Genomic DNA, 27,571 nt, shown 5'->3' with positions numbered 1-27,571 from the left:
CTCCCACAATACCATCCATCCTCATGTCAGGCACCCAATATGAGAAGCTCATAGATTTATTTCTGTCCATAATTATGGGTCTCTGGTCTATTACCTCTGCCCCTCTTTCTCTCAGCCCTCTCCACTCTCAAATTCCTATCCAATACCTACCACTCCTTATTCCATAGTTTCATTCTGATCTGTCCATCTGACATTAGTTAATTTATCTGATCCATAAAGCCCACCAGGTGCTCCCTCAACACTTTCCCATCCACAGTCTTGATTCCCAATTTCCTTTTCTTAGTCCTATGATCGCCTTCATCATTATCCTGCCGCCATCATCCATTTGGTCAATATGTCCCTCTCCTCAAGAAACCTACTCTCAACCCCTCCACCATCTTCATCTCCAAACTAAGGTCATGGAACACATTGTTGCCACCACTTCCTGTTTGAAGCCCTCCAATCAGGCTTCCTTCTCTCCCCATTGCACTAAAACCGTGCTGGTCAAAGTCACCAGTGAGACCCTATGTGACTGCAACCACTGCTCACTACTCGTTCTCATCCTCTTTGGCCTAGCTGCTGCCTTCAAAATGACCGAACAATCAATCCTCCTCAAACATGAAGGAGTCACCGACAGTGCTATCAAGCGGCACTTACTCACCGATAACCTGCTCACCGATACTCAGTTTGGGTTCTGCCAGGACCACTCGGCTCCACGCCTCATTACAGCCTTGGTCCAAACATGGACAAAAGAGCTGAATTCCAGAGGTGAGGTGAGAGTGACTGCCCTTGACATCAAGGCAGCATTTGACTGAGTGTGGCACCAAGGAGCCCGAGTAAAATTGAAGTCAACGGGAATCAGGGGGAAAACTCTCCAGTGGCTGGAGTCATACCTAGCACAAAGGAAGATGGTAGTGGGTGTTGGAGGCCAATCATCTCAGCCCCAGGACATTGCTGCAGGAGTTCCTCAGGGCAGTGTCCTAGGCCCAACCATCTTCAGCTGCTTCATCAATGACCTTCCCTTCATCATAAGGTCAGAAATGGAGACGTTCGCTGATGATTGCACGGTGTTCAGTTCCATTCGCAACCCCTCAGATAATGAAGCAGTCCGTGCCCACATGCAGCAAGACCTGGACAACATCCAGGCTTGGGATGATAAGTGGCAAGTAACATTCACGCCAGACAAGTGCCAGGCAATGGCCATCTCCAAAAAGAGAAAGTCTAACCACCTCCCCTAGACATTCCACGGCATTACCATCGTCAAATCCCCCACCATCAACATCCTGGGAGTCACCTTTGACCAGAAATTTAACTGGACCAGCCACATAAATACTGTGGCTACAAGAGCAGGTCAGAGGCTGGGTATTCTGTGGCGAGTGACTCACCTCCTGACTCCCCAAAGCCTTTCCACCAACTACAAGGCACAAGTCAAGATTGTGATGGAATACTCTCCACTTGCCCGGATGAGTGCAGCTCCAACAACACTCAAGAAGCTCGACACCATCCAGGACAAAGCAGCCCGCTTGATTGGCACCCCATCCACCACCCTAAACATTCACTCCCTTCAACACCGGCGCACTGTGGCTGCAGTGTGTACCATCCACAGGATGCACTGCCAAGGCTTCTTCGACAGCACCTCCCAAACCTGCGATCTCTACCACCTAGAAGGACAAGGGCAGCAGGTACATGGGAACAACATCACCTGCACGTTCCCCTCCAAGTCACACACCATCCCGACTTGGAAATATATCGCCGTTCCTTCATCGTCGCTGGGTCAAAATCCTGGAACTCCCTACCTAACAGCACTGTGGGAGAACCTTCACCAAACGGACTGAAGCGGTTCAAGAAGGCGGCTCACCACCACCTTCTCAAGGGCAATTAGGGATGGGCAATAAATGCTGGCCTCGCCAACGATGCCCACATCCTTTGAACAAATTTTTAAAAAATCTCTCCATAGTCATAGAATCATTGAATGATTACAGCACAGAAGGAGGCCATTCGGCCCATTGAGCCCGTACCATCTCTTTGTGAGAGCAATCCAGTTAGTCCCATTCCCCTGCTCTTTCTCCGTAGCCCCGCAAATTTTTTCACTTCAAGTATTTATCCAATTACTTTTTGAAAACCATGATTGAATCTACTTCCACCACCCTTTCAGGCAGCGCATTCCAGATCATAATTAATCGCTGTGTAAAAAAGTTTTTCCTCATGTTACCTTTGGTTCTTTTGCCAACCAGCATAAATCTGTGCCGTCTGGTTCTCGACCCTTCCATCAATGGGAACAGTTTCCCTTTATTTACTTTATCTAAACCCTTCATGATTTTGAACACCTCTATCAAATCTCCTCTCAACCTTCTCTGCTGTAAGGAGAACAACCCCAGCTTCTCCAGTTTATCCATGTAACTGAAGTCCCTTATCCCTGGAACCATTTTAGTAAATCTCTTCTGCAACCTCTCCATGGCCTTCACATAAAGTGCAGTGCCCAGAGTTGGACACAATACTCCAGTTGTGGCTGAACCAGTGTTTTATAAATGTTCATCATAACTTCCTTGTTTTTGTACTCTATGCCTCTATTTATAAAGCCCAGGATCCCATATGCTTTTTTAAACCGCTTCCTCAACCTATCCTGCCACATTCAAAGATTTGTGCACATATACCGCCAGGTTTCTCTGTTTCTGCATCCCTTTAGAATTGTACCATTTAGTTTATATTGCTTCTCCTCATTCTTCCTGCCAAAATGTATCACTTCACACTTAAATTTCATCTGCAATGTGTCTGCCCATTCCACCAGCCTTTCTATCTTCTCTTGAAGTCTATTACTATCCTCGTCACTGTTTACTATCTGCAAATTTTGAAATTGTGCCTTGTACACCCAAGTCCAAGTCATTAATAATATCAAAAAAAGCTGTGGTCCTAGTATCGACCCCTGGGGAACACCACTGTATACCTTCCTCCAGTCCGAAAAACAACCCTTCAGCACTATTCTCTGTTTCCTGTCACGTAGCCAATTTCATATCCATGCTGCCACTGCCCCATTTATTCCGTGATCTTCAATTTTGCTGACAAGCCTTTAATATGGCACTTTACAAACGCCTTTTGAAAGTCCATATACACAACATCAACCGCATTGCCTTCATCAACCCTCTCTGCTACCTCATAACAAAAAGCTCAAACAAGTTAGTTAAACATGATTTGCCTTTAACAAATCCTTGCTGGCTTTCCTTTATGAATCCACACTTGTCCAAATGACTTTTAATTTTGTCCCAGATTATCGTTTCTGAAAGCTTCCTCACCACCGAGGTTAAACTGACTGGCCTGTAGTTGCCGGGTTTATCCTTACACTCTTTTTTGAACAAGGGTGTAACATTTTGCAATTCTCCAGTCCTCTGGCACCATTCCCGTATCTAAGGAGGATTGGAAGATTATAGCCAGCACTTCTGCAATTTCCACCCTTACATCCCTCAGCAACCTAGGATGTATCCCATCCGGATGGCGTGACTTATCTACGTTAAGTACTGCCAGCCTTTCTAGATCCTCCTCTTAATAGCCCATCCAGTATCTCAGTTACCTCCTTTTTACTGTGACTTTGGCAACATCTTCTTCCATGTTAAAGACAGATGCAAAGTAATCATTTAGTACCTCAGCAATGCCCTCTGCCTCCTGCGTAGATCTCCTTTTTGGTCCCTAATCAGCTGCATCCCTCCCCATTCTACCCGTTTACTATTTATATGACTATGGAAGACTTTTGGATTCCCTTTTATGTTAGCCACCTGTCTATTCTCATACTTTCTCTTTGCCCCTCTTATTTCCTTTTGCACTTCTCCTCAGTACTTTCTATATTCAGCCTGGTTCTCACTTGTATTATCAACCTGACATCTGACATACGCCCCCTTTTTCTGCCTCATCTTACTCTCTATCACTTTGGTCATCCAGGGAGCTCTGACTTTGGTTGCCCTACCTTTCCCCGTCGTGGAATGTACCTAGACTGTATCCAAACCATCTCCTCTTTAAAGGCCGCTCATTGTTCGATTATAGTTTTGCCGGCCAGTCTTTGATTCCAATTTACCCAGTTCTCAACCCACTGAAATTGGCCCTCCTCCAATTAAGTATTTTTTACTCTGGATTGCTCCTTGTCCTTTTCCATAACTAAGCTAAACCTTATGATACTATGATCACTGTTCTCTAAATGGTCCCCCGCTGAAACTTGCTCCACTTGACCCACCAGTCCATCCCTGTGGCACTGCTCTCTGCTGGTTTTACATTTTGCATTGTTGACACTACATCACCTGAAATGGCTTCTCTTCCTTGCCCACATAGTAACCCTATGTGGTACCACATGGCTCCATCGTTGGTCCTCTCCTCCATCATTTACATGCTGCCCTTCGGTAAATATCCAGAAGCAAGGGATCGGTTACCAATGTGGGCTGATGCACTCAGCTCTACTTTTCCACCTCCTCTATTAACCTCCCCAAAGCTATTACTACTTCCTCAAACTGGCTATCTGACATAAGAGCCGGATGCACCATAATTTCCTCCACCTTATTGTTGGCAAAAATAAAACTCATACAATTTGACTCCCGTGAACACCAACATTCCTCCAGCTGCCACCTCAGACTGAGTGCAGAGGTATGGAACCTAGGTGTACTGGTTGACCTGAAGCTCAGCTTGCTCATCTCACATCTAATCTGTCATTTAGAACATTAGAAAGTGCCAAGTATCAGGCTCAGGCTGACCAATATAATTTTTTATGCGATTCTTCCCTGGACTACGTCCCTTTAAAATTTAAAACAAAACTTTATATAATAGAATATAAAAACAGGGAGGTATTGCTGCAGTTATATAAGGTATTGGTGAGACCGCACCTGGAATACTGCATACAGTTTTGTTCTCCATACTTAAGAAAAGACATACTTGCTCTCGAGGCAGTACAAAGAAGGTTCACTCGGTTAGTCCCGGGAATGAGGGGGCGGACATATGAGGAGAGGTTGAGTAGATTGGGACTCTACTCATTGGAGTTCAGAAGAATGAGAGGCGATCTTATTGAAACATATAAGATTGTGAAGGGGCTTGATCGGGTGGATGCGGTAAGGATGTTCCCAAGGATGGGTGAAACTAGAACTAGGGGGCATAATCTTAGAATAAGGGGCTGCTCTTTCAAAACTGAGATGAGGAGAAACTTCTTCACTCAGAGGGTAGTAGGTCTGTGGAATTTGCTGCCCCAGGAAGCTGTGGAAGCTACATCATTAGATAAATTTAAAACAGAAATAGACAGTTTCCTAGAAGTAAAGGGAATTAGGGGTTACAGGGAGCGGGCAGGAAATTGGACATGAATTTAGATTTGAGATTAGGATCAGATCAGCCATGATCTTATTGAATGGCGGAGCAGGCTCGAGGGGCTGACTGGCCTACTCCTGCTCCTATTTCTTATGTTCTTATGTTCTTTGTTTTTGTCTGTTTTCCTTGGCGACCTGGAAAATGAACCAGATTTGGGTTCAATTAGTATGACCTCAGGTGATATTTTCTAAGTTGCAATTTTGAACATTTTTGAATTCTGGTGGTAACCCATACTATGCATATGTTAACTCTTAATGTTCTAGCAGTGCTTTCACAGCCACAGAAACTGGTATGGGAGCAATGGAAAGTCCACCTGAGGACAAAGTGGGGACAGATTGAAATTAAGTAAAGTATCACTCTTGTAGCTCCCTTTCCTCAAAGACCTATGAACATATGGCAGGAGCGTTGTTCCACTAAGGACACAGACCCCGCCCTGTCAGAGACATATTTCAAAATAAAATTGACACTGCAGAGCTAAAAGCCAACTTTCAATTGGCCTTATCTTCACGAGCACTTAAAAACTGGAAAATGACAAGATAAAAGTCAGTACTGCTGTTGACAACTCCTAATTACCTTAGTCTTCTCCTTCAATGAGAATTTGTTAGTATTAGTGCCAGGGAGGAAATGGTTTTACCATATGGTAGCCATTAGCGGCACGGAAAAATCACTAAAAACATAAGCGATAAGTTTACTGCCAAAAGTAAATTCAGGCCAATGAGCTATATGAGTAACTGATGTGCTTAAGGTTGTATTTTTCAGAAACAGTAACAGATGCTCAAAAGTACTGGCTGAAGTTCTATTTAGCCTTTCTGTATATGTTGCTTGAGGGGTATTGGAGAGAGCTGAGTTGTTATCCACAACACTCATCTGTCACAGAATAACTCAGGTGGGAACTGTACAGCTGACTGACTGGCAGCAGGAGATCAGAGCTGGCTGCTGAATAACTTTAACTGTTGTAACCTTGGCTTGGAACTAATTGAAGGTTTCTGAAATCTGACAAATATGGAGAGAAAAAAAAACAGATAAGAACCCTCAACCTGCTTTAACAAGAGTTTCAATTTTATTTAAAGGAAGTTGAAGCATAAGATAGTTCAGCCAGTTGAGTGATAAATTCAGGGGTAAAAGGTCATTGGCTCAAATCAGTGCTTCATCCTTCCGAGGGATATAAAATGAGTACCAAAGCTTAGGATGCAGGCAAAAAGCAGGAGACAACACTTGCCACACTGTCAAATAACTGTCCTCAGACATTCATGCCTATTGGGAATGGAAACGGCGATCAGCACATCACCCACTAGACTATTTATATCTAATGGAGAACAACCTCTGTGGTCATCCATCTCTCAAAAGAAGTTTTAAGGCAAGACATAAATAAACTAACAACCAGCCCTGTAGCCAATTGTCACATTCAAATGCTGCAGTCAAAGGTAATTGTGAGAATGAAGTTGTCTGTTGATCCTGCGTATCATGAATTTACATACAAAACCCATCAATGTGTAGCACATATGACCTGCACATTGATTGAATGGAAACATTTGCAGTTGATAGTGACCATGGAATTGAATGTAGGTGCCCTTATCCCCATGTGCACACGTTCAGTGATACCCAAAACCTTAGGGAAGCCAGCAATAGCATAGAGCTGTAGCTGTGTATACTATTGTGCATCTTCTGAACAGTGCATTGCTCACCTTTTGAATATAGGTTGACTTATCTCTTTGGCTAACAGTAACTAAATCACTATAGGATAACTAGAATAGTCCAGAAGCAAAACCTTCACAGTTGCAAACAGGGCAGCTCTAGTCATAGAGACCTTAAAATAAGCTGCTACCATTTGACACACTGCAATAATTGCCTTCCTTAGGTATTGACTGCTGTTCTGTTAGTTTCATGTATGATGTCCTGGCCCTACAGACCCTTACCCTCAGGTACATATTTGTATAATGTCCCTCTGTCCACTATTTTTAAAGTAAATGACATACCATCTCCATTAAAATAGTAGATGTGAACAATTGTCCATTCATATGGCAACAGAAACTTTTAGGGTGTAGTCCTCTCTTGAGTCCTGTTCCTTTGTGACCTAGCCTCTCATTTTTCAGAAATCTTGATGGCAGCCAAAATAGGGGCAAATGCCAGGCTGTGTTTGGTGAAACATATGGGGGTTATATTGGTTAACCCCCGAATCTGGGCATGGGAATCGCGGTGCACAATTAACCCGCGCCTGGTGGTTCCGATGCAGGCAGCACGAGACATTTCTGCTGCCTGGTCACTGACTTGATAGAAATGCAGCAATCAGGCCTACCTGAGCTGCTCTCACCAGGTTCTCACTTCTCACCAGCGGGGTGGGGGAGGCAAATATTGCATGATTTGCTCGCACCTCTTAAAGGCAGGCTGCACCTCTTAAAGGCAGCCTGCACCTCTTATTTGCAAAAAATAAGGAACGGTGTCTGAATAGAGATCAGACATCGCACACGTAAAACTCAGATGCAGGTCCCATCCCTATGTTTACAAACTATTGAGTTAGGTTAAAATACTGAATAAAGGTGCCACACTATAAATCCCACATCCTCCACTCTGTACGCCAGACCTCATCAATATGCCGATCTGAGTTTGTACCAGGCCTGCGAGAGAATGTGCACCAAGATTCTCTGCTGATGTACTAGAGACCTTGGTGCAAGAGGTGGACAGAAGGAGGGACATCCTATATCTGGAGAGGGGCAGGAGGCCCTCCAGACTCAAGAGGCAGTGGGAAGCAGTAGGGGACGAACTCAATGCCAGGTGCATAGCACCACAAACATGGATGCAGTGCAGGAAGAAGTTCAATGTTTTGACACGAGTGGTCAAGGTGAGTGAGGTCAACCATCAAGTGGCGTCTCCTACCAACTGCACCACTAGCCGCATCCACTGATCCACACACTACACCCCCCATCACCCACATACCAACAACTCCTCCAATCAGCACTCAACTCTTCCAATCAGATGCTACCTCTCACCCTTACACAATACCACTGTTGCAAGCTGCACACCCACAACTCATGGGTCACACAAACTGGCAGCTATTCAACCATGACACGCACACCACCCAGACATCCTGCAGTACACTCACTCACTTCCCGCTTTCTTGAAGGAGAAAGTGGCGCATATCAGGAGGCAGCAAGTGGCAGTGGCATTTAGCCCCTCAAGCCTGTTCCGCCATTCAGTGAGATCACGGTTGATCTGTGACCTAACTCTATATACCCACCTTAGCCCCATATCCCTAAATACCCTTGGTTCACAGAATCTATCACTCTCAGATTTAAAAGTAGCAATTAAGGTAGCATCAACTGTCATTTGCAGAATAGTGTTCCAAACTCCTACCACCCTTTACATGTAGAAGCGTTTCCTAACTTCACTGTTGCAAGTCCTGGCTCTAAATATTAGACTACGTTCCCTCATCCTAGTATTCAAGTATAGGAGACCACCAAAACAGGTACAAATGCATCAGCAGCCAAAAGCAATAATCCATCAACTAACCTGTAAATCCTGCATGGTCCTTTTGAAGAGCGTTGGTGGAGGAGTCCTCAGGCCACTTAAGACATGTTCAGCTGGTCATGGTTAAGCCAATGCGTTGGCTGGAGCATTGAGTGCCAAAATGGTACCTTTCCCGTTAAATCAGTGTTGCACACTGATCCAACACGTATTCTCCCTACTTTACATGATGCCGGCGTTTGTTATCTGCGACTGCGCGAACGCCTTTAATAAGATGGCATCCGGCGCACATCACGCTAGAAGCGTGCGTGCGCATTCCGAATGCCATATTGGAACTTCAGAAGGCAGTGTAGGACACAGCCGAATTTCTAGCCCTTTGTCTGTTAATGCCAACTGTGAGTGCATAATAAGCCAGTTCATATACAGAAATTCCAGGGGAAGCCTTTTGCTGCAGGCTTTGGGCAGAATAAGTGCAAAAGACAAGGCTGAAGCGTTTGCAACCATCTTCAGCCAGAAGTGCAGAGTGGATGATCCATCGCGGCCTCCTCCCGATATCCCCATCATCACAGAAGCCAGTCTTCAGCCAATTCGATTCACTCCATGTGATATCAAAAAACGGCTGAGTGCACTGGATACAGCAAAGGCTATGGGCCCCGACAACATCCCGGCTGTAGTGCTGAAGACTTGTGCTCCAGAACTAGCCGCACCTCCAGCCAAACGGTTCCAGTACAGCTACAACACTGGCATCTACCCGACAATGTGGAAAATTGCCCAGGTATGTCCTGTCCACAAAAAGCAGGACAAATCCAATCCGGCCAATTACAGCCCCATCAGCCGACTCTCAATCATCAGCAAAGTGATGGAAGGTGTCGTTGACAGTGCTATCAAGTGGCACTTACTCACCAATAACCTGCTCACCGATGCTCAGTTTGGGTTCCGCCAGGATCACTCGGCTACAGACCTCATTACAGCCTTGGTCCAAACATGGACAAAAGAGCTGAATTCCAGAGGTGAGGTGAGAGTGACTGCCCTTGACATCAAGGCAGCATTTGACCGAGTGTGGCACCAAGGAGTCCTAGTAAAATTGAAGTCAATGGGAATCAGGGGGAAAACTCTCCAGTGGCTGGAATCATACCTAGCACAAAGGAAGATGGTAGTGGTTGTTGGAGGCCAATCATCTCAGCCCCAGGACATTGCTGCAGGAGTTCCTCAGGGCAGTGTCCTAGGCCCAACCATCTTCAGCTGCTTCATCAATGACCTTCCCTCCATCATAAGGTCAGAAATGGGGATGTTTGCAGATGATTGCACAGTGTTCAGTTCCATTCGCAACCCCTCAGATAATGAAGCAGTCCGAGCCCGCATGCAGCAAGACCTGGACAACATCCAGGCTTGGGCTGAGAAGTGGCAAGTAACATTCACGCCAGACAAGTGCCAGGCAATGACCATCTCCAACAAGAGAGAGTCTAACCACCTCCCCTTGACATTCCATGGCATTACCATCGTCAAATCCCCCACCATCAACATCCTGGGAGTCACCATTGACCAGAAACTTAACTGGACCAGCCATATAAATACTGTGGCGACAAGAGCAGGTCAGAGGCTGGGTATTCTGTGGCGAGTGACTCACCTCCTGACTCCCCAAAGACTTTCCACCATGTACAAGTCAGGAGTGTGATAGAATACTCTCCACTTGCCTGGATGAGTGCAGCTCCAACAACACTCAAGAAGCTCGACACCATCCAGGACAAAGCAGCCAGCTTGATTGGCACCCCATCCACCACTCTAAACATTCACCCCCTTCACCACCGGCGCACTGTGGCTGCAGTGTGTACTATCCACAGGATGCACTGCAGCAACTCGCCAAGGCTTCTTCGACAGCACCTCCCAAACCTGCGATCTCTACCACCTAGAAGGACAAGGGCAGCAGGCACATGGGAACAACACCACCTGCACCTTCCCCTCCAAGTCACACACCATCCCGACTTGAAAATATATCGCCGTTCCTTCATCATCGCTGGGTCAAAATCCTGGAACTCCCTTCCTAACAGCACTGTGGGAGAACCTTCACCACATGGACCGCAGTGGTTCAAGAAGGCAGCTCACCACCATCTTCTCAAGGGCAATTAGGGATCGGCAATAAATGCTGGCCTCGCCAGCGACGCCCACATCCCATGAACAAATAATAAAAAAAGAAATTTGTTTGCCCCATGGATATGTAACTACCTCTGGCCTGTATCCTGGGATCAGGGTCAGTTGCATTTTGCTGGCAGTGCCTTTGCTTTTTATGGTACTGATGGGCGCCTGCCTCTGTTGTGGGGAGGAAGTTTGCTGCAGTGCTGTTCTACTGCATGTCCACAGGAACCAAGGTGTTGGTATGCCCTTGGGACAGAGGATTGCCTCAGCAATCATCTGGGTGAATTGTTAGAGAAAAATTTTGAATTCATTGGGTTCCAGGCTATTTTCTTGGCTTAGACCCCACTGGTGGGCCCACATACGCCCTTTTGGAAGCTGGTATGCCTCCACTCACTCAGTTGTACCAGTTGCCACAGAAATGGCAGGTCCTGAATGAGCATCAGGAGCGGGAGCTCCTGGCTCAGTGTGTCCCTACTTGGTCCTGCTCCCGGCCACCATTTGCCTTGAAAGCGGGGGGGGGGGGGGGGGCGGGGGGGAAGTTCTGTTCATTACAAGGCAGCCTTGAACTCCCGTAAATGGCGGAGAACTGGTGCAACCTGGTTTCTGTCAGTTTTGTGGGGGTTCCCCTGGTCTTTCACCAGAGTTAAAGCGGGAGATCAATGAAACCCCTGCGCAATTTCAGGGTCAATGAATTTAGGAGAATATCACCTCACCTTCAGAGTCCTTCTATCTGCACAGACAAACATAAATGTACATTGTTCAATAATAAGTAACAGTTTATATTAGGTAATGTAAGTCCGTCCATTGTGCATTCATTACATTTGGGAAAGTGTCATATTTAGTTCTACAGTATCATTGTTAAACATACAAAAAGTGATGATAAACGTAATGGAGTCTGGAGGTAATTCCTATCTCAAGGTCACCGGCACCTTGCACAGTTTCAGTGGGGAGAGTTTAGAGGACTTTTTCCATTATCCTTGTTAACCCCTAGGCTGCCAGCTTGGATACAAGTAGAAGGTAAATTTTCTTTTCATGGTTTCATCTTCCCTTTGCTGCCTTTTGCATCATGCATTAGTTAGTTTTGACTGAGAAGGCCTCCATTTTTGCATTTCAGTGGTCTTCCCATGCCAGTACTTTTCTTCATTACTCTTGTGTACTGCCAGCTTTGACCTGACAAAGAGGTGAGGATGGGTATTCCTTATACAGGGTCCAAACATGCTGCATAATTGAGATGAGGAAGAGGAATTCGTGAGGAGCCTACAAATGCCCACATGGATAGCATACGTGACACTTGGCACTCGAGGGAATCCTGCCAACTCATGAAAGTTGTGCATCTTGTCCAGCAGGTGCCTCCTTTCTGCAGAAAAAGCGACTTCTGAGGCATTGTGGTCACACCAATCATTACCCCAGGACCTGCACGTAGACAGTATCTTCATTGCTTCTGCTTCACAAGGTGGACTGCCACAGAGTGCTGTCTGTTGTCCAATGATCAGCACACAGGGATGGTTACCAGAGCACAAAGCTTTCAAGCGATTGCTTCCTTCCAAACCCCCCTGGAAGATATCTGCCACATCAGGCAGTCGGCAGTGTGCATATGCAACAATTTTTATGTTTACAGGGGACAACAATTTCATCACTTGTCCTATTCATAGAATCATAGAATGATGCAGCACAGAAGGAGGCCACTTGGCCCATCAAGCCCGTGCCGGCTCTTTGAAAGAGCCATCCAATTAGTCCCACTCCCCTGCCCTTTCCCCATAGCCCTGCAAATTTTTCCACTTCAAGTGTTCATCCAATTTCCTTTTGAAAGATATTATTGAATCTACTTTTAATATTTAATATTTAAATATTACATTTTTTAGTACCTATATTGAGTGTTAATGCCTGAAATGGTGAACACCACTGGCTTAAAGAGGAAAAGACCAACCTGGTCCAGTGACAAAACAGTTGTTAGAGAGAGTCAGATCCACCTTCTCATGTCACTAATACTAGTGGTATGGAGAGACACTTGCTTTGCATGAAGGTGCTCCTAGGCCTACCTGCTATGGCACAGCAGTGATCTCTCAGAGGTGCTTTCTGTAAGTGAATTCAAGAAACAACATGAGAAGAGTACCATGAAAATACTCACCTATTTAATAAAAGCACAGTGAGAGCAAATATCTCCCTGTAATTAATATGTTTTGCCCACATAAAAAGTAAGTCATTACTAGAAGTGAGATAACCATTGAAAACTTGGCTGGTAACACTACCACTGACTGGAAATTCCAATCTATTACATGCTTTACTTCTCACACCAGGGATACATCTGTTTGTTGAAGATGTAATGAAAATTGCACAAAAAGGAGGGCTTTGAATTGGTACACTTTGAAGGAAATACTGGTTCTGCACTGGTTCATTACTTTAAATTGGTGCAAAAGCATTATAGACTCTCAGTTTAAAAAGTGAATGAAAATATTAATTGTACAGCATGAATTATGGATATAGTTCAAGAGTTGTAGATAGGAACCATGGCCAAGTTCCCGCTCAGTAACCCAGGGGTGCTGAGGCCAATTTTCTCCCCTGTTACCATGAAGGTGCAGACAGGTGCTGGAGTAAAGTTCCATGGTTACAGGAAGTCCAAGTGGCCATTTTTTTGTATATGAGCCGAAATATTGACTGTCACGGGGTGGTTTGGAAATAAAGGGATCAACAGCTGAGCCAATCCTGTTTGTAGTGACATCAGCACACATACACTTCCCAGCAGCAATCACTGGGTAACGACGATCAGGAGCCAGAACCAGGGCTGAGTGTTGCCTTCCCAGGAGTAGTGGAAGAGACAGATTTCAATGGATCTTCTACATTCTCCCTTTCTCCTTACTTCTGCACCACTCCCCTTAATGAGCATTTTATATTTCATGGGATCCCAGGCCTAAAATGGATATATGGATCAAATTCCTGACAATGGCCAATCTACAGGCTTTCTTTAATGTATGACGACATTAGGGCTGTACACAACTCCATGGGCGGAACTTTCAACTTTGCTGGGTGGTATCGGTATCAGATCGGCCCCCCGTTATGTACCCCATCCGATTTTACTTTCCATTGACTTTATTTTCTCAGAGAATTTCAGACTCTTGGCAGCCAAGTTGTTGCAATGCATGTGAACTGTTTACTTCAGAGTTTGGGCAATGGGGCCTCAATGAGTGAGAGAAAGAAACAATGAACATGTGGCAGTTTTATCATTCCCTTATTTTTTCTTTGTGTACATGCACTTTTGTATAAACAGAAAAATTACCAGGAAATAGAAAATAAATGAAAAAGTGTGATATACAGGAACAGACTAATTACTATTTTTTTGTAATGTTCAGACCCAGTTAAGACAAATAAATTTGAAAGACAAGCATTTGTAGCTCAGTTTGGCCATCTGTTTAGGATCCATGCACTGACTCACTGGTTTATCATTTGATAGTATTTACTAACACTTGTTCCTCCTCACACAAGTTTAAGTCAATTTTGAAAGCAAACTACGATATTCAGGAGCCTATTGGAATAGTTTTCACTGACTACTCTCCAGCAACTATTGTGAAAAATATACACAGATGTTTTACATATTTAAATCTGGTCAACACTACCAGGAAAAGAGTATTATAGAAATGCACAGGAATGAACTTCATGAAACCCGCTAGCAGTCCAATGAAATTTGATCTATCGTGTAAGTACTGGTAATCTTATCTCCTGTACATATAGAATCATAGAATCATAGAAAGGTTACAGCACGGAACGAGGCCATTCAGCCCATCGAGTCCGCGCCAGCTCTACGCACGAGCAATCCAGCTAGTCCCATTCCCCCGCCCTATCCCCGTAGCCCTACATATTATAAAGCATATCTTAACTCTTGTAATATCTTTTGCTTGTCCACAACACGAGCTCTGCAGTCTACTACAAATTTTATCAAATGTCGTAGAAAGTACTCACTATCTACAGCAGTAAAGCCCCATGGCTCTGGATCAGAAGTGCTGAAGTGTGGGTGCGTTGGGGGCTCTGAAAATCGGGGAAATTCCAACCGGCGAGGAAGCCGGCTCCAACCCGCCGACTTCCAGGCTCCCCACAGACATGTCTGTGTGCGCGCGTCTCACGAATGCGGAAGTCCCACCAGCAATTAAAGCCGGTGGGATGGTAGTTAACACAGTTATTCAGATACTTTAAATATTTGAACTAGTTAACTTCATGCTGATTGAAGCAGGGGACCGATTTTCATTCAGCCTCAGCATGTTTCCCGTGCTGTGGGAAACACTCCATGTTTTAGGAGATGTGTTTCAGTCAGCAGCCAGTTGGACATTGAAATGCTGGTTTGACAGATTGGGATAAAAGGTGAGCTATTGCAGTAGGGCACTCAGTTCTTTCAGAAAAACTTTTGGCTGGGAGATCTTTGTGTTTACACTGAAACTTCTTAGTTTCCACTCAGAATTCTTCTGTTCACACATATTTACCAACTTTTCGGACCCCCTCAAACTGACACCATCAGCATGTGGGGGCGCCATGGCTGCATTCACCACTATATCCGAGGATGAGCAAAATCACCAGCCTCGACAGGCACGGCGTGCACGTCCGCCACTTGGAGCTCCACAGCACAGTGCTGCGCCACAGGCACCTACACAAGAGTACAGAGGGCAACAACAGAGAGAGACGTCGCAAGAGGCACTACACTCGCCAAAGGGTCAATAGGCCAAGGCTCAGCTTCCTGGACCTCTCTGAGGAGCAGTGCATATGGAGGATGAGAATGAGTCGCCAGGTGGTCGCAGACATCTGCAGCCTCCTTCGTGCCGAGTTGCTCCCGGCTGGGCCGAGCGGCATCTCATTACCCGTCACTATCAAAGTCACCACTGCCCTCAACTTCTTCGCCTCCTGATCATTCCAGGTTGCCACCTGGGTCATCGCCGAGGTCTCTCAGTTGTCTGCATCAGACAGGTCACTTATGCCTTGTTTCGCAGGGCCTCGCAATATGTCAACTTCCCATGGACGACCTCAGCCAGACAGAGAGGGCAGTGGGATTCCACGCTGTGGCTGGCTTCCCATGAGTGCACGGTGCAATTGATTGCACCCATATAGCAATACGAGCACCTCCACACAAGCCAGGACTGTTCATCAACAGAAAGGGGTATCACTCCATCAATACTCAGTTCATTTGTGACCACTGCAAAAGATTCCTTCACGTGTGTGCCAGATTCCCTGGCAGCTGCCACGATTCCTTCATTCCAAGGGAATCTAACATCCCTGGGCTCTTCCATGTACCGAACACCTTTAAGAGCTGGCTCCTCGGGGATAAGGGATATCCCCTGCACATGTGGTTCATGACATCTCTGAGGAACTGCATCACCGAGCAACAGCGTCGATACGACGACAGCCACATCGCCACCAGGTCTACAATTGAGCATGCTATAGGGCTGCTCAAGATATGATTTAGGTTCCTTGATCGTTCTGGGGGAGCGCTTCAATATGCACCAGACAAAGCTTTATAGTAGTGTGTTGTGTCCTGCACAACATGGCACAAGAGAGGGGTGCCGCTTGAGGAGGCCCGATCCACATCTGCCACCCACAATGAGGAGGAGGATGAACCCATGCCCAGAGCAGTGGCTCACCTGGCTGCTCGTGAGGCCAGGGAGTCACTGATATGTGAACGGTTTTCCTAACATCAGACAGTGTGAAGAGTCCAGTCCTTAGACCACCTGGAAAGACCAGTGCCAACACCGCACAAAACAGTCCTGCAACTATACATTTACCCACTGTAAAGTGACCCAATGGGTGGCATCAAGTGTCGCCGATCATGGTGAAGCCCATGAAAGGGCCCTATCACAAAAGCCAGTCAAGAATGTGCAAAACGTGGCAGTAGTGGTCAGAATGATAACATTTAATGTGAATATAACAAAAAACCAAACATAAACGAAAAACATGACAGTCTGTCAGACACCCTTGTGCAGACCCTTCGTGATCACAAATCCTTCGCCTTTCTCTTCCTACCGCTTCTACGTGGAGCATCCTCTGTGGCTGCAGCAGAGGTAGTGGCAGATTGCTCATGTTCATGCCCGGACTGTTTAGATGCTTTTGGCCCACGACCTCTGGGTTTTGGAGCTTGTGAGTACCCCTCCAAAGCCTGCTCCACCTGCACCTGTGCAGGGGCAGACTTGGCCTCCTGGAGAAGAGGCAGCGTTGCGGTAGCTGGTTGAGAGATGGGCAACGGGTGAGATGTGGGAGCGCTTTGAGTGGCGTCCCCACTTCCATGTCCCCTTTCACCATCATCCCTCTCCTGGAAAAAGGCCCACATCACTCCTACCACCCTGCTGGAGAACAGTTTGGAGGACATGTGTGATGTCTTGTAAGGTCAGTGCTCGTGTATCTGTCTACCTGTTTAAGGCGGAAGAATGTTGTTCACCCTGAGTCCGAACGGCTGTTGTCAGGGCCTGAATGGACTCATTTGTGAGCCGTGCTTGAAGCTCAACGGAGGCTAGCCTTCTCTCCATCGCAGATATTCCAGTACTTACCTGTGCCGCCATTCCACTAATGCACTATTGAGGAGAGTGCACCTGGCACCTGTTCCAGTACCTCACAAATGTGCTGCTGTCCCTCATTCATTCTCCTTTTATAGGATGGCCCCCAGGGTTCAGCATCTGCGTCCAGCTGAGCAGAGTCTGGAGAGGAGTGCGCCCACCGACGCGGAGTCTCCACAGCTGCCCCTGCCACCAGTGTCTGCTCGCGCTCACTTGTGTGCGATGACTCACCAGGTGCCAACCCAATTAACTGAGGACTAGGACCCACTGAGGTGTGAGTATCTGCGCTGGTGGATGGCTCACTATGATGTGATGGTGGGCCCTCAAAGGCCGGGAGCTCCTCTGAGGAATCGCTCTCTGCCGTTACTGCGATCGTTGAAGGGCTTGTAAAAGAACAGAAGGCAATATTAAGCATCATCACAGATATGTCATGTTGCAATGAGCATACTGAGGTGTTGAACATGCCAGTCATTGTTAACATCAATTCATGTTGTGTGTGATGAATGTTAAAGCTGTTTCACCAGACGTTTGTGGGGTGCCAGTCTCGGGGTCCCCGATGGACAGGGACTCGAGGGTGTGGCTGATCTGCAGGGCCTCCTCCTCCGTCTGTGAGGACCACTATTTATTGTGGCCCCCTCCAGTCCTCGCCCTCTCGTGTGCATTTTGCGCTCTCTCCTAGAAGGGGAGAAAGTACAGACGTGTAAGTGAGTAATGGTGAAGTGTTCAGCCGACGAATGCATTGCTTTGGGTGAGGCTGACCACGAAAGAGATGCATCAGAGAGTGAGTATGAGACAGAGACATCACATTGGATGAGGACTGGGGTGAGTGGTAGTGATGGGGTGACTAATGGGAAGGTAAGGAAGTGCTGAGGAAGTGCAAGTAAGTTGAGGATGAACCTTAAGTGGTTGTGAGGAGTGATGTGATGGAGTAGTCTTGGCAGTGCAAAATGAGTTGGGGTGGGGGGCGGTGATGTGGAACACGGAATGTAGGAGAATCAATAAGTGTACTCACTTTTGCTGACCTAGTTAGGTCACTGAAGCGCTTCCTGCACTTGACCCAGGTGGGGAGATTTTGCCGCTGCTGGTGACCTCCTCTACCAGCTCGAACCAGGCCTTCTTAGTGGCAGAGGCAGTGTTACTTCCTTCCGTCCGTAAAATACTTCCCTCCTCCTCCTCCTCATCCCGGCCAGTAGCTGCTGCAGTGAGGCATCATTAAATCTTGGAGCAGCCTTGCCCCTGTGCTGCTCCATTGTGCCTTTTTTGGTGTTTGCTGCAGCAAAAGCCTTTGGAGCAATGGCCCTTTAAATAGAGCCGCTCCAGCTGACAGCCTGTGATGCAGGTGCGCAGTCCGCCCGCAGTAAACCCAGAAGTCACGTTCAGGGCCACCAATTAACATGTGATCCCGTGGAAAATGGTAAGATGTAATTGGTCGGGTTACCCGCGAGCCCATTGACCCCACCGCTGCCGTCCCACCCACCTTTGAAAATCAAGCCCGACAAGACACATCTCTCTCTGTCTCTATCTATTTATCTCTTTCTTTCTTCAGCAAACACATTCTGTGTTGACAAGGCACCTAAAGGAAATTGGGAAAACAGACCATTTGAGAAAACCAGGAAAAATGTTCAATCAAAGTACTGAATCAGACCTAGCATAGAAGTTTACAGCTCCAGAGTACAGAAGGAAGTGGTGAGAAGATTTTAGAAATAGGAATCTTCAATTAAGATCATAGATTAATCTGAAACATACTAATTTTTACTAGGTGAGATCATTTATTTGCTTACTACCGTAATATAGTTAGTAAAAATAATAACTAAAACATTGTCTTTTTCCCATAGCCTTTAGAAAGATGGTAACTTATGGAAATTGATTTCTAATGTAGGACAGGGTAGAATAGATTGCAAAGGTTCCCAGTTTCTCAAAATGGTTCCAAAAGCATAAATAAATAGGTAATAATAATAGAAAACTAGAGCCTGCAAATTCAATAGTTTGAGTGCTAGGAGTTCAGGATTCTTCAGCAGCCGCTAACTGAAGGTAGGTTTTAAAAAGCCTTCCTGTGGAGCCAGAAGGAGCAGGAGTGCTCCCTGACTCCACATTCAGCGTGACCAGCCCCCGCCCGCACCCCCCCCACCCACCATAGCCTTGCTCCAACCCTCCCACCGAGATTTATCTTGAGGCCACAATGCAAGAGCTGCCTGTGGAGGGGCGTCAGTGCTAATGAGGCCCAAGGTCCAATTTCAGGCCGGACTCGGGCCTCTTGGTTCGGATGCAGCGCCAGGCCCTGACGAAATTCTGCCCCGTTATTCACTAATGCAGAAACAGCAAATCAACAATTACTCTTATCGTTAAAGAGACCAAAATATTTTGAGTTTCATTTTGCGCCTAAAGTACTACCAATATACACAAGTGCAATTAAAGCCCAACTAAAGTTAATTTAATGGCACTTGCACAAACACCGCATCCTAATTAGTTTGTACGGCTGTACTGCCTATTGGTGGAATCTTTGTTTTGGCAGCTGCTGCCTTACAACAATGAGGAATTATGTCCAAGGAACATACTGGCAAATGGAAAATTATTTGGATTTAACAGAAAAGCAGTATTTTTACAAATGCTGCAGGGAAAACAATGGTTTGGAATTTCCTTCACTATCCCACCCCAAACCGTGGCCTCGCAAGCTGCCCCATTTCTCTGCCTTTTGCTGCTGTTTCTGCTGCTTCCAAGGATCTCCAGTAGAAAGGTGGTAATAATCCCAGGAGCAATGGTAGAAGGACCTCTGATACTCCTCTTTAGGGGTGGGGAGAGTGGTTATTGCTCCCTCCCATTAGGCTTTATTTCTTTACCATTTTAGGCCTCAACACTGGCTCGGGCTCCGGCTGCAAACTCTGCGAGATCCAGAGCGACGAGCCAGCAGGTGAGATGGGGGCAATAGGGCAGGGGCTGTTTGTGGAGTTTATTGCACTGAGAGAGAAATCATGGGAGTCACCGCTCCCCTCCTTTCCCAGACTGTTGGAGCTCACAATGTAAAATCAGAATGTGTGGCTCGCTGCGCACAGCCACAAGCAACAGACAGGAGCTGACCCCTGAGCACCCACCCACTAGCCCGTGAGCCTTGGCCCCGGCCCTATCCCTTACTCACCTGCAGTGTGAAGCGATAAGAGATGCTTAGCTCCACATTTGCTTGTCTCGCCTGAGCTGCCATGTTCCAGTTCGTAACCGTAATGTCAGGATCATCACATGCACAGATGACCCATGCAACACAGCACACTGAGGATCACATAAAACTGATCCACTGGCCCAATCCGGCCCGTGGGCTGTACGTTTGATATCCCTGGGCTAGACTGTATATGACATGTAGATGAAGTGGGCTTAATGGGCCCAATGGCCTTATTTTGTTCCATACTTTACATTCTTGGGTTCTCCAGTCGGAATTTATGTTCTCAGGTTATTGGGGTGAAATTGGTCTTGGGCAGTACTGCTAAACGGGCAATAGCGAATAGGCAGCCAGATTTACACCACGCTCGATTGGAAGAGAAAATTGAGCGGGGTGTAAAGCAGGCTGGTGATTCACTAATGCCCTTTTTGCATGACTGCCCAACACCAATTGCACTGCCAATGTACTTATGTTCTTATGAATTCATGTTCTTCTGAATTTAGGTTGTCCAGTCATGTTCCGTTTGAGTAGCAGTCCTCACACAGCCATGTCATTAGCTGCAGCCACATTTACAATCACCCCTTTTAATTATCATTGCTTTACCTGTAGCTGTGGAGGTCGCTCTTTTCATCACCTTCGTTGTCATTGGCTCTATCTAGGCTCTTAGTGGTGACTATGTGCGAATCTGTCAGTCAACCATGTACAATTGCATACAGAAAGTTCCTGAAGCACTGATAAAGAATGCATATTAATTTGCACCTTTTCAAAAGGAGAGCAAAAGCAGTTAGATTTCAACAACAATTTTATATCGAATTACATCAAGTTAATTCAAAACTGTAGCACAGAAACAGGACATTCAGCCCAACTGGCCTATGCTAGCATTTATGCTCCACACGAGCCTCCTCCATCCCGACTTCATCTAACCCTATCAGCATAGCCTTCTATTCCTTCCTCCCTCATGTACTTATCTAGCTTCCCCTTAAATGCATCTATGCTATTTGCCTCAACTACTCCTTGTGGTAGTGCTTTCCTCATTCTTACCACTCTTGGAGTAAAGAAATTTCTCCTGAATTCCCTATTGGATTTATTAGCGACTATTTTGTATTTAAGACCACTAGTTTTGGACTCTCCCACAACTGGAAACATTTTCTCTACGTCTACCCTATCAAGCCCTTTAATTATTTTAAAGACCTCTATCAGGTCACCCCGCAGCCTTCTCTTTTCTAGAGAAAAGAGCTCCCGCCTGTTCAGCCTTTCCTGATAAGTATATCCTCTCAGTTCTGGTATCATCCTTGTTAATCTTTTTTGCACAATCTTCACTGCCTCTATATCCTTTCGGTAATATGGAGACCAGAACTGTGCACAGTACTCCAATTTTCCTTTGTACAGTTCTCCAAGGAGACTTGCTGCATTGACTGTATCATGCAAATGTGTATCTATATAATGGCTTTCATTATTGCAGTAGAAAAGGAATTCTATAAGATGGGGCAGTTCTCGATGAGCCTTTTGGTTAAAAGTTCTCAAAGTGATTTTTTTTCAAGTCATTAAAATGTTTGCCATTGATTCAGTGCACTGTGTGGTAGGGTACTGGCCCATACAGACGAAGAAGGTTCCAGGTTGCGCTGAACATACACCATAATCATCCACGTTTAACATGGATTGTTGGTATTTTACAGGGTCTGTCCGCCTGTGCAGCCAGTGGCCTCACTCCTGATTGATATCCCATGAATCCACTGGGAAGAAAATGTGTGTGTGGATTTTGGGTGGGGACAGGCTTGATTTTGGCTCAGATGTCTCACACAATCAAATAACTTGCTGTATAGCTTCACATTTGAGGAATGGCCATTTGGATGAGGTTCAGAGGATTGCTGGGGCTTGTGGAACCATACCTCAGCAAGAGTCGCTGCTTTCAGAGGAGGAGAGTAGCTGGAGAAAATTGAAAAATAAAAGTCTTCACACATGTGCTTGTTGCAAGGGATCACGGTTAACCATGCACTCACTTCCTCCGAGGCAGCACTTCTTCTACTGTTCACTCAAATCCCAACCTTTGTGCAATATGACTTCTTTATTTTGTGACTTTGGTTGCCGATTTTGCATAAAATTATATCAGTGCTGTTATAATACACTAATTTATAGGCATCTAATGCCTATTATCTTATTTGTTAAACTGTTTAAAATAATTATTGCAACAGACAATTCATTGGATGTCTTATTACCAACAAAATAGCATTAATTGTCACATAGTGGACTACTTCATCGTTCATAAGGCGATAGGACCAAATGGAATGTAATTAAGCGAACTTAAGAAAATAACGATGAATGTAGGTAGAGCCAGTGGCAGAGCTAGGTTTGATTGACTGGTTGGGTATCCGGCTGTTACGGTGAGCTAATTACAGAAGTAGATTTAAAGAACGCGATAATCAGATTTATAGGAGTATTTTTGGACTGTTACTGATGTTCTTTCTGTTTGCTTCTTTTCTGTTTCCAGTTAGTTAGTTAGGAGACTTTGTGCCAAGTGTTCTGGTATTATAATTTTTCTGTAATATCCACATATTAGGACAATGGGTTTCCTAATGGGAATCTCCCGCTATTATGTTTTTTTGGAGGAAGAAGATAAGAAACAATGGAGGGATGCAAGACAAGTTAGCAGACTACATACCTGCCAGTAGCCTTCCATTCATATTTATAGGCAGAGGCACAGCTATTTGGTGATAAGCATATGGATCTGGCTGCAAAGGTTCCAAGTCAGCAGACAGTCAGACGCAGAGCTCTATCATTTGCTGTGAGAACACTCACAGCTAACAGGCACCATAGAACTGGCACTTCCAGGGGCAGTCACAGTCAGCTATGGTCTCAAGTCTTCCTGTATCTTATGAGGAGGGAACGAACCTCTCTATGATTACCACTTCATTCTGTGCCACCTGCACTTTGCCAGCCCTCAAACAAGGGGTTGGAATGTTGCAGCCTTCCATCACTTGTCCACAGACTTGGTTCCCTTCCTCCACATTTCTTGTATGAGCCACTAGGTTTTGCCCAAACAGCCTTTACAAAGGATGGAAAGTATGGATGGAAAGTCTTAGCAGCCTTTGTAAAGGTTAGCAACATTTTTATCTTCATATGCAACCACTACCCTTTCTCACTCCTTTAAATGTACCCACCAGTCCTTGCAAGCAGCTCCCTTTAATTTTCCCCTTCCCCCAGTCACCCCCGATGCCAGGCCTAATCCCCCAAATGTAGATGCAGCAAGATTAGGCAAGATCAGCACATTAACGTTTGAGTGGGTGCTCGTAATGCACCGCTTAATTAATGCCTGATCAAAGGCCCGATCAGAAAATCTACCCACTCTTTCCCTATATGACACAGACCACTTGCTTCGGCACAGGTGGATAGAGCCAAGTATTAAGGACCTATAAGTAAACACAGGGGTATTACTGAAATTTAACTAGCTAAATCCATGCAGCTCACTAGTAGAGGGCATTGGTTGTACAGCTAGGATCACTCTACCTGTCAGGTTTGCAGGGTTACCTGTAGCCGAGTGGGAAGAATGCCAACCCCTGTGATTGGTCTACTACTCTAGATAACATTAGTTAGCCGGATCACCGGGTCAATCATCAAATTGGAATATTGTGGACCTGTCTGGCTTAGATATCAAATCTGCCACAGAAGGTTCATTACGTTCCAAACTTCCATCTGTAGATGTGTAATCAACCCCAAAGAGATTCTCACTTCCTCTCCCTCTTCCCCCAGGACAATGGATATTAGTTGTTTCAAATCTCACTAGGTGGAGAGCAAGTACCAGGAGATCCTCACAAGTGAACTGGTGAGCAGCGCAACATACCATAAAATGTGTGGAAGCATTGTCACCATCCTCCTGGACACAGCATGGGCACACACCGTACCCCATGGAATGATGGTTCCACCAGCAGGGGCTAATTGCCTCTCTACAATCACAGTAGGCACCAAGCCCTGGGTATATATGAGTGTGTGTTCTCATATCTGACCTCCAGGTAATTCCTTCCAGCAGCTGTTGTCACAAGTCTCAGAGTTTCCTCAACTGTTATACAACGGACATCTGCCTTCAGCATTGGGGCACGACCTACCCACAGCAGTTTAGAGATGTGAACATCCAACAGAACCACAGGTACTGGTTTGATTTAATAATTAGAATTCTAGTCAATACCTTTGAGGCCCCTATTGGGCCATGCAAAGCATAGCACCACTTTTTGGGGCATCAACCACCACATCCCATTGGTTAGCCTATTCTTCAGGATGGTACTTAGAATGCACTAGATCCCCAGGTGAGTCACCAACAAGAACACCGTGGGGTAGATTTTAACTTTCACCACTGGGTGGAAAACTGGCAGTAGCAGATTGGGTGCTGTTATACATCCTCCACTGAAGTCATTGGAAAGAAAAATCGGGCTGGGTGTATAATGAGCAGCTGATCACCTACTGCCAATTTTCCACTTGGCGGTGAAAGTTAAAATCTATCCCCATATCATCAATGAAAATGAAGGCCACAATACTTTTAGAAATATAAATCCATTCCTCATGATGCCATTCAACATATTGTTGATGAAAACATTGAACAGGATGGGTGATCAGTGAATAACTGCTTCATTCCTCTTTCGAGAGAGATAGGTTCATCTACCCTTACATGGACCTTGCGGCAGGCATACACATCCTGGGTAAAATGCAAAATTTGGCTGTATTCTCCCAGAGTTTCCTGCTCCTTCATGAGGGCTGCATAGGGCACTAAATCAGAAGTCTTAAGAAAATCGAGGAAAGCAATCTAAGTGGGTTATCATGCTCTGTGATTTTGAAGAAAGCCATGACTTGTCCTACACATGCTGCATGATCAAATAATAATCAGAGTTGTGTATCTCAAACTGATTTTCTCTGTTATGTTTTTGGGTCTTTTCTAACCTTCTTAATCTAGATTATTCAGCTCTGGTATTTTAGGTCGCTAATGGGTAGGTTCCAACTCCCTTCACCTTCGAAAATGTCTATCCTTACATTAAGATCTAAGTCAACTTTCAATATCATGCATGTGAAATGAACCGTAAACCTTCTCCGATAATTGCTTTTAGCTACTGGGCTTATCCTGTGCTTCCATAAGATTTTATTCCAGTCTTCAGAAGTAAAAAAGAAAGACTTGCATTTATATAGCACCTTTCACAAACTCAGGATGTCCCAAAGTGCTTTACAGCCAATGAAGTAATTTTTGAAGGGTATTAACTGTTGTAATGTAGAAGTGGTAGAGAATCACATCAGATCTTTTAAATAATACGGTGTTTCTTTTCCTTGAATTTCTTACCATTGCAAAAGCCGAACTAACTTGTTCCTTGGAATTTTTTCTCTCTCTTTTGGGAGCTGCATACTGACTGGTTCCTTCTCTGAGGGTTACAAACTGAGCCCCAGCCGCCTGATTTAGACAGAATTGGTCTTCTTTATCCTACAAGAGTTATTGGAGCTTCCTGGATTTTGAATATCCCACCACTTAGTTCCTTTTAAAATTGTCAGTCATATACAGACTGGTCCAATCACACAGCATTACTTAAGTCAGAATCATTCCTTTCTACAGTTTGTAATTGCTGAAACTTACAACATTATATTGAAATAGACTTGGCTCAGGAATCTGAACTGCAGTGTTTTTAAACTGCTTATGGAACAGCTACCAAACCAAACCAAAACTAGTCAAAAGTAATTCATTTTGTTACATCTTTCTTCTCCAACTGTTCCACTATCGCATTCCTGCAAATAGCTGCTCAGAATCATGCTCTGAGGCTGGAAACTCTATTGCTTTTCACTTTTCTCACTGTTGTGACAATACTTTGAAATCTTCCTCTTTGCTAAGCTGAGTAACACCAGATCTGACCTAGAGTAAAATACTTTGTGGTATGTAATCTCACATGAGTTCATCATTAATGACTTTTAACTAGGCCATACCTCGTCAAGTTGTCCTTTCCTTCTCTCTTTTTGTTAGCTTTTTTAGGAATGTTCAGAACAATGCCAGGCTCAGAATAATCATCTGTTGGACCATTCTTACATTCCACCACTCTTTACTCATGTCTACATTTTCACTAAGGTTAGTGAACACAAGACTGTTAGGTCCCAGAATGTTCGAAGGAAAGGGATAAAACTGAAATCTATAGAGACTTGCTATTTGGGCATAAAAATCAGATTGAAAGAGTTGTTATAGTGTTGGGAGCAGTTACAGCAGAAACACAATGGTGAGATGTGTAATTAGATCAATTTTATAAGTCTATAGAACTGATACTGACAGTCTATAAAGAGTTGAGATCACAAGTTACATACTATGCCCAGCTGTACGTATGGGAAGATATAAGATATAATAGAAAGGATTCTAAGTTGGGCAAGGAAGATGATTACTGATCTATGAAAGAGTCAAAGTAAGCTATTCTTATTGGAAAAATGATGGGACAGAAATTGCTTGCAAAATAACGGTGAGATCAACAGTGCTCACCATTGTTAGTGGTGAAATGGAGGAGCAAGTTTTGGCGTTCGCATATGTGCAGTGAAACAGTGAAATCTGGAACTTGCTCCTACTGGTTCCCTGGCGATATGACGGCTTCGAATTAAAGGTATATTGCCCTTTACAATCAGGGAAATCATTGAACCAGGGTCAACTTGCTCATCTGCCCAGCCGGAAAGTAACTAATATCGCCATAAAACAGATACGCTAAAATATGGCAGATCCAAACTAAGTTTTAACAGTCTTTGTGAAATAGTACCATGGGATCTTCTACATCCACCGGAGACGGCAAGTTTAACGTCACATCTGAAAGACGGCACATCTAACAGTGCAGCATCCCCTCAGTCAGCCTAGGTTATGTGCTCAAGTCTCTGGAGTGGGACTTGAACCCTCAATCTTCTGACTCAGAGGCGATAGTGCTACCACTGACTCAGAGGTGAAAGTGCTCAGCCATGCTGGGTCAAGGATAACACCAGATAGCTGTTATTAAGCCCCCTT

General features: G+C 45.2%; 1 protein-coding gene across 1 annotated transcript in view; it reads left to right on the top strand.

Moving 5' to 3' along the window:
- Nucleotides 1–24,685, top strand: part of tent5c (terminal nucleotidyltransferase 5C) — a 128,907-nt gene extending 104,222 nt beyond the window's left edge. Inside the window, exon 3 of the transcript XR_010964417.1 lies at nt 24,599–24,685. The gene's annotated coding sequence lies outside the window, so the exon portion shown is untranslated. The remainder of the gene's footprint in view (nt 1–24,598) is intronic.
- The last annotated feature ends 2,886 nt before the right edge of the window (nt 24,686–27,571 follow it).

This window comes from Heptranchias perlo, chromosome 11 (genome assembly GCF_035084215.1).
Source record: "Heptranchias perlo isolate sHepPer1 chromosome 11, sHepPer1.hap1, whole genome shotgun sequence".
Lineage (NCBI taxonomy): Eukaryota > Metazoa > Chordata > Chondrichthyes > Hexanchiformes > Hexanchidae > Heptranchias > Heptranchias perlo.
Note: the sequence above shows the minus strand (reverse complement) of the source record. Positions and strands in the feature narration are given on the sequence as shown.